This window comes from Indicator indicator, chromosome 27 (assembly GCF_027791375.1).
Source record: "Indicator indicator isolate 239-I01 chromosome 27, UM_Iind_1.1, whole genome shotgun sequence".
NCBI classification, from domain to species: Eukaryota; Metazoa; Chordata; class Aves; order Piciformes; family Indicatoridae; genus Indicator; species Indicator indicator.
The window spans coordinates 6,716,330-6,723,071 of record NC_072036.1 but is presented as its reverse complement, the minus strand read 5'-3'; positions in this window follow the sequence as shown (position 1 = coordinate 6,723,071).

Genomic DNA, 6,742 nt, shown 5'->3' with positions numbered 1-6,742 from the left:
GCCTGGGAGCTGTAACAGTAAAAGAGAGGAATGTCTGCTTCTCTGTCTTTCCCTTCCACTCCCCACCCAAACAGAGCTTAGCAGCACACTAACAGGAGGTTGGCATTAGCAATTGTGTTGTGACCCCATGCCAATTTTTCATCTCCCCCCTGCCCTGGGAAGGAGGGGCTGATATGTGCCCTTATGATTTCCTTGCATTCCTTTGACACTTTCTGCTTGTTTTTTTTTTTCCTTGCCAGACACTTTGACACCCTGACTTATTTTACACTTACAGCAACTTTCTGCTGAGAGCTTAATGAGTGCAAAAGGGCACTTACGGCTTCTGAACATTGTGAGGCTTAACTACTGTGGGGGAGACAATCCAAAAATGAACAGAAACAGCAGAACACTGAAGGGTGAGCAGGATGCTGCAAAGCCATCTAGAAATTTCTGTGGACCCTGGAATGACTTTGCCTCATCCTGAAGATCTAGCTTTACACCCACCCCTCCCCCCCCTTTAATTTGTAAGGCTTTGTTTGGGTATTCCAAGTGTGCCTGAAGCTTCACCAAGTGCTGGTGCAATACTTGAAGCATGTGAAATACTTCCCATGTATGCTTGCTGTAGAGTGTAGTGTTGGTAATGTTCAGAATCACAGAATGGTTTCAGTTGAAGAGACCTTTAAGATCATCAAATCCAACTTTCAACCTAAGACCATCATGGCCATTAAACCATGACCTTGAGTGCCAGGTCCACACATTTCTTGAACACCACCAGGGATGGTGACTGCCACGTCCCTGGGCAACCTATTCCAATGTTTGTCAGCCTCTTGAGAAATAGGTGGCTTTGTCGGGACTACAGCTCACTTTAGGAGCTCATGGTCTTCATTTTTCCCTTCTTGTGGAGAAAGCAGACAGAAGAGACAGTCTTATTGGCATTTTCCCTTGTTTTCAGCTCTTCATTCTGCTTTATGAGTTCCTTTCAGAGCAGGCAGAGGCCCTCTGAAGCAACATTAGCAATTCTTATGGAAAGCTGAGGGTAACAGCCCAAGCACACTTGTAGGATGTATATGTTCTGTTTGGATCTCTCAGGTCACCAGCCACAGGGTTTTTTGCCTACCTGCTATATAACTAGGGTAGGAATGTGTGTATTTGGCCTAGTTACTGCTCAGAGTTTATTAATCTAGTTTCTCTCATTGTAATTTTTGATTCCTTGATGGAGCCTGCCTAAACATGGGACCAGAAGACTTATTTGGCATTGAGTTGAGGGACTGGAGCCTGGCACGCTTTATCCAGGAAGGTGGAAGTTGTTTTCCCATTCTGCTTGGCTGTTAAGGTTTTGCTCCTATGGTTTTTATGGTTGAGAGTCTGTTTTGGCTTTCAGTTCTCCAACTACATTAGGTGCTTCTTCCTCTCTCACCAAGTGACAAATGTTCAGTTGAAATGCTTCAAGAAGTCCAGTTTGGGAGAGGACTCTTGACTTCACAGAAACTGCCCAAGGCCAGTCAGTGCCTGTCAACGTGATGGGGAAGATCCTGAGCCTGATGTTACACTGACAAGCTTTACAAAACTGCAGTCCTCTGGAACGTTTTGGGATGTGCAAGGGAAAGCATGTAAGCATGTTCCTTCAGTTGTTTCAAGCTGAGGTTTTGTTCCCTTTTTTTGAACATTGAGGGCAGCTGCAGGTAGACACAAGCCTGCTTCACTGAGACTTTCACTCTAAGCCAAGATCTTTTACCACATGCTTCCCAAATGGTGCTGTAACCACAGTGTGACAGATAGCAGAGGATGTTCAGCAAGGCTTAATGCTTTGGGAAGCAAACCAAACTCTCTCTTATGCTCTGATAACTCTTCAGCTGCTTGTGTGGTGCAGATTTCAATCTTCACAGATTCACAGACTGAGGATAAGTTTCAAGGTCAGGCTGGATGGGGCTCTGAGCAGCCTGATCTAGATAAAGATGTCCTTGCTTGCTGTGGAAGGGTGGACTAGTTGACCTTTAAAGTTCCTTTCCAACTCAAATCATTTTATATTTCTGTGATTAATGTTGCTCAAATATTCCTTGCTGTTGTTTAGGAGGTCTGAGGCCAGAGGGTGGCAGCACAGCACTGTCAGAGCTCACCCACACCAACTGTAGAGGCTGTGGCAGCGCTGAGTGGGTGTAAAACATTTCACACATAATTGCTTCTAATTAAACGTACATAATGTTTTTTTGTCTTACTTCACAACAGGGCAAAAATAACTTCTGTTTGTCTGGTGTGTTTTGGTATGTTTTGAATGATCTTATTGTTTGGTTTAAGCTTAGGCAGTGAAACTTAAAACTGTAAGTCGTGTATGGTGTGTGTGTGTGTATAGAGAGGCAAAACTTACCTTGGAGAGGTCAGGCACTGAGTGTTTACTTATTAAATATCATAAAATTGCTGCTTGCTTTAACAACAAAAGACAGTCTAGTTTTTTTAACATGAGGAGTAAATAAGTGACTGTGTAGCTGGGAATATAACCAGCTCTGCGTTGGGGGGAGAGTGGGGAATCTGGGATGAACCACAAAAGAGAGGAACAGACCATGACTGTAGGAGTAGACATGCTTCCAGGAGCTTGAAAATGCTTCATTTTGCATTTCTCCCACCATGGAGAAACTGAGAGACCAAGCTGTTTAATGTGCTACTGGAACAGGTTGGAATTCTATGGTGCTGAAGGTAGGATGAAAATTTCAACCCAAAACCCACCAGCCAGCAAGCTCTCTAACCCAGAAATGCATCTACATGCCCCTTTGGAAAACTGGTTCAATCTTTATCCATCTCTCATGTATCCCACCTAATGAAAGGAAAGTGCTAGCCTGTTGGTAAGATGCTATAAGGATATGAATATACCCAAAGCATTTATGAACCCTCTCTGTTCTTTGAGGAAAACAGTTAAGTAAAATAACTGAAGGATCATCCAGAGTTCTTAGTACTAATAGAAGGTTTCCTGAAGGAGTGTCAAAAACTAGCTTTAGAAAAGAGGCTAGCTGAGCATTGAAAGGAAACTGTGCCCATTTCCTCCATCAACAGGGATATTCTTTGTCTCCTCTATTTTGAATGAGAGGTCAGCTTTCAGATGGCACATCAAAGGTTTTGGAGCAGAGTGATTAAAGCTGAAACCCCAAAGTTTTGTATTGTTGTAAACTGGCGATGTGATTTGGACTTGTGATGTGCATTGATGAGGTAGCTTGAAAATCCCTACAAATCTGAGATAAACTGACTACAAAATGGTGGGTACTGGAACTCCATGGAAGTAAAATAGCCTTTGTTTATGACTTGTGTTATACTAAAAGTTTCTTTGAAAAAGAGAACCTAGACACAAACACTGGGTCACCTTCACAGATGCCTTGTTCCTCAGTCATTTTGTTCAGCACCTCAGGTGTTCACTTTGAGATGTTATATCTTGCTTTTACGTCAGTTGCTTTACTTAATCCTGTTCTGCTGTGCTCTTTTGGCTAATCAGGAAATGCATCACAATCTGTTTATTTGTGCAGATGAAATTATTTTATGTTTGCTAATCCCAGGAGAGATTATTTCAGTTCTGAATCATCTCCAGAAGCAGCTTACTGGGAAACAGAATCAGTACTTACACCTATTTCATAGCAGTTACAATTTCACAGATTGCATTGTGTTGAAAGGGATCCTTGAAGGTGATGTTGTCCAACCCCCCCCCCCTGCAAGTGAGTAGAGACACCTTCAACTAGATCAGACTGTGTGGGGTCACATCAAGACTGATTTTGAATGTCTTCAGGGACAGGGCCTCAACTGCAGCCCTGGGCACCCTGGTCCAGTATTTTACCACTCTCGTTTTAAAGAGCTTCCAACTCATGACCAACCTAAATTTACCCTGCTCCGGTTTTAAGCCATTGCCTCTCATCCTGTTGCTACAAGCCCTTCTAGAGAGTCCTTCCCCAGCCTTCCTGTAGGTCCCCTTCAGATCAGAACAATACAAAAGGATGTTTGTGAGCTGAAGATATGTATAATATTCTGTGAACTTGAAAAGCTTTTCAGATGGGGAGGAATTATTCTCATGCTTAAACAGTAGAAGATCTTAGTAGACCAACTCCACTGAAGTCTGATGTGACTCAGAAGATTGGAGAGAGAAGATTACCTCTTCCAGTTGACTCTCACTTCTATTTCTGACTTCAGTCAGTCTTTAGAACTCTTTTCTAGCTTCACCTTTTTTTTTTTTTTCAACAGACAGATCGTGTGAGTATAAAAAGAAACAGAGGAAAGCATCTTCTACCTCAACTCCTTTTTGGATAGCAGTTCTCTAGATCTTTTCATGAAGGCATTAAAATTCCTTGAGAGAATAAATGTCATCTCTGAACAGGCTGATTTTTCACTAGGGAAAAAATAGTATTAGACAAGGCAGCACCTGACTGATAGAAGTCACAGCACACATTTTCATTGGAACTGCACTTCATATTTCTGGAAAGAACCTGAAATATTACTGAGAGAGTCTCTCCAGCTACTCCTTCAAACAGCAATTTGATAATCTCCAGCAGCTGTCCTTACATTGCCAGAACTTTATGCACTTTATTTCGCTGACATCACATTTCTGATTAAGTACTTCTACTTGAAGATCTTAACAAATCAGACAAGATGTTGAAAGAAAGATTTACAGTGACCCATTTTCTGCACATGAACTATGGTGCCCCCTGTGAATCATTGTTTTAGAAAAGCTTTGTCTGCCAGAGGTCAGCTGTGGATTATGAGGTGTTTCTCCAGAACACACAATTGCATATCATTTATAATGACACATGTCATTATCTATCCATTTCTGCATGAAAGGGTTACACAGACAAGGGAAGCTCCTGATTCTTGACAGGTTTGCTTTGTAACAATTTGGTGGCAGTGACCAAGGTAGGATCCCCTCACCTGGTGTGGTAGTTTTAGGTTGTACCTTTAAAATGTTCCACAGATCTTGAACAGAAAGTGGTGAAATATAAACAAATCACTATTGGGTGTAAAAAGGAAAATAATAAGTTCTAAACAATCCATTGGACAGATAACAAACATAATGTAGTTGTACAAAACAATCTCTCTCTTTTTACTTCTTTGGCTCTGGTTGATGCTTCTCCTGGCTTTACTGACCTTGACTGCATTGCTTTTGTTGTGACTGGTATTAACAACAACTTCTCTGCTCTTTCTCTTGTCCCTTTTGTGTCCAAGAGGGTAGGGGGGGAGCAGGGAGGGAGAGGCTATTAGCTGCCCTGTTTTTTGGCCAGGGGGGGTTCTTGTGCTGTTTACCAGTTGTAAATCCCTGGGGATATTGTAAACACTGTGTATTTTGTACAGATTCATTGCATTCCATTGCAGATTGTAGTTTTGCTTGTAAATACAGCTCCATTTGCTTCCGGCTGGGCTGGTCTGGCAAATTTAATGTTGGGGGGAATTTTCAACCCACCACACCTGGGAAAATGAATCTTTGTGGTGGAAAGAGGAGTGGGACAGCCACAGGCTGTGGTGTGAGGCACAGGCATTGTCTGAGGGCAGGCAGGCAGGTGAGCACAGCAGCAATCACTAGTGTTTCTTTGCTGCAGATAAGATTAGTTCCTAGGTGGGTTCAGCTTGTGCTGGAAGCCAGAGCAGATGCCCAGAATTCAGAGAAGTGATTTGAACAAAACTCAGGAAGATGAAAAAAATCATGCCCTTAGGTTCTGAAGGAGAAGAAATGTTTTGAAAGGATTATTCCTGGTGGGGGCTGTAATGAGGTTATGTTAGACATGATGAATAATTATCATTTCTTATAGTCTAATGACACAATTGAAAATAGCATTTCAGACAGAAGCCTCCCAGGTAACTGGGTTAGATCTCTAATCCCCTGCTCTAGCAGCAACTCCTACTCGTTCCTCAGAGCCATATCTTTTTGTGACCAGCCAAACTTAGGCTTTCTGGGTTTCGTTGTAGCAATCTGACTATGAAACTTTCCTTTGATGCTGCACGCCTAGACAAGATGTTTATCCGAGGCTAAGGTAGCATAGAATTTTCAATATAAATATTGTGGTTGGGGAAGGAAAACAAAAAATCTTGGGAAATGATTCAGGGAAAGAAGTTGGTTTTGGTTTTGGTTTTTTTGTTAGCAACAGAATCAAAAGAGAAGCAGAATAATTGCAGCATCCTAGCATGTTGTCAGTAATGATCTGGTGGCTGAATTTTTTTTTTTTCTTACTAACCCTTTGAAATCTTCTTCCTTCAATTAGTCTCTGAAGGGAGATCAATAAAAATAGTTTTCTCTTAGAAGACTAAAGATGTGTCTAGGTTTTACAATGGAGACAGTAACAGTTTGTCCCCAGCAGTGATGAAGTCTCCACTCTTAAGTCCTGTAATATGTAAGTAGGGCTCCCAGCATGTCTGGGTCTGCCACATACAAGGTGCTTTTATCTATACAAAAAAAAAAGGCAGACTTTTCTCTGAAGTCACCAACAAACTAAAGAAGATTGGTAAAAGCAGTGATGTTGGGGAGAAATATTTTTCTGTTTCCAGGCCCAAGATGAGGCTAAACTTTTATATTTGGAAAAGGGAAGTGTTTAGAACAAGCAGGAGTATTTTTGTGGAGATGTGGTGTTCCACTTTTGCTCTGCCCTAAAGTGATCTTAGTCAGTGAGGTTATTCAAAACTTGAGCTGCTCTCAAGCATTGCTCTGCTGATGCTGGTCATGGACAGTGAGCCTATGCCCATGAGAGCCATCATGTTCCAGCATCCCCCCTCAGCTGTACTTGCTTGGGCATCTGTTAGATATTGG